The sequence below is a fragment of the Petaurus breviceps genome, unplaced genomic scaffold, assembly GCF_028583685.1.
Source record: "Petaurus breviceps papuanus isolate PSGF00001 unplaced genomic scaffold, PetGlider_PUasm1.0 175, whole genome shotgun sequence".
Taxonomy (NCBI): Eukaryota; Metazoa; Chordata; class Mammalia; order Diprotodontia; family Petauridae; genus Petaurus; species Petaurus breviceps.
Window position 1 is genome coordinate 8,740,922 of NW_027185764.1, and position 1,564 is coordinate 8,742,485.

Here is a 1,564-nt window from a genome sequence, read left to right on the forward strand (position 1 = left end):
TGGGGGGAGGGGAGGGGCCTAATGGAATACAACATACTTCAATTCAACAAACATTCATCAAGTGCTTACTGTGTGTGGAAAGGGCCAGTTTGGGAACTTGATTTACTTGATTTTTGTTACAAGACTTTTGCAACTTTTTTCATTGGGGAGAGGAAATTTTAGAGGAAGTGAAAGAAGGTGGATTGTTTGAAATTGAAATTGAAATTTTATTAAATATTAATATTAATTTGATTGAAAGTTTAATTTAGTTTAAAAAAACAAGATAAATATTTTTAAGTCCCCTCTTTACTTGTGCCCTTCTAACCCTTTCCTTATCATCTAGAAGTTTTCTTCGGAGATGACCACCTAGCACAACATCTGACACTCAGTATATGATCCCTCTAATCTCTCCCTTTCCACAGTTGTCTTGACCTTTGTCTTGCCACTGGATCTCGATGACTCTGGAGGAGGCTTCGCAGTCATCAGCCTCACTCATATCCAGTTCACACATGAGTGAAGACATCCCCCTTTCTACCAGCTCCTTCCCTACCTCTTACAAACATATGCAGGTTTCTCCTCCATCATTTGACTCTACCATCCCTTCAAGCTAACACAAAACCCAAAGATTGGTGCTGGAGGAGACTCCAGATACTAGATAATCCAACCAGTTTTACAGGTGAGGAAACTGAGGCTTAAGGAAGTTAAAGAATTTGCCAAAGATCACACTGACAATAAGCTAGATAGGATTCGAACCCAGGTCCTGCGAATCCAAAGTCAGGTCCTATATCTGATTCCCTTTCACTACCAACCTTCTAAAAATAGCATCTACATACACTCAATGCCTCCCCTTGCCTACCACCTACTCAATCCTGAACCCTTTGTGATCTTCGGCCCCCCACTACTCTATTGAAATTTCCAAACATTTCCAAGTACAGCCAAAATCTCATCTACTAAGTCTATTGGCCTTTTGTCAGTCCTCATATTCCTTGACCTGTCTCAGCTTTTGACCAGCTCCTCCCCCTACCACCCTCTACTTTTCTCTTTCCTGTCTTCTTCACTGTCTGACCTCTACTATTCAGGCTCTTTTGCTGATTCATCATCCCCAAATGTAGGCATCCCTCTAGACTGTTTTGGGTCCTCTTCTATTATTCCCTAATGTTCTCTCCTAACGTCTGCTCCCAAACATTTGATTATCCCCTCTACACAAATCCGTATTTTTAGCCTTAATATCAGGGAAATCAGGTGGTGCATCTGATAGAGTGCCAGGGCCCTGAGTCAGAAAGACTCATTTTCCTGAGTTCAACCCTGACCTCAGATACTAACTAGCTGTGTGACCCTGGGCAAGTCACTTCACCCTCTTCGCCTCAGTTTCCTCAACTTTAAAATGAATTGGAGAAGGAAATAGCAAACCACTCCCATATCTCTTCCAAGAAAGCCCCAAATGGGGTCACAGAGAGTCAGACAACTGAACAACAGCCTTTATCTCTCCCCGGAATTTCAGTCCCATATCACCAGTTGCCTACTGGATGTCTTCATATGGATGTCCTGTAGGCATCTCTATATCCAAAATGTATTTCATTCCCTT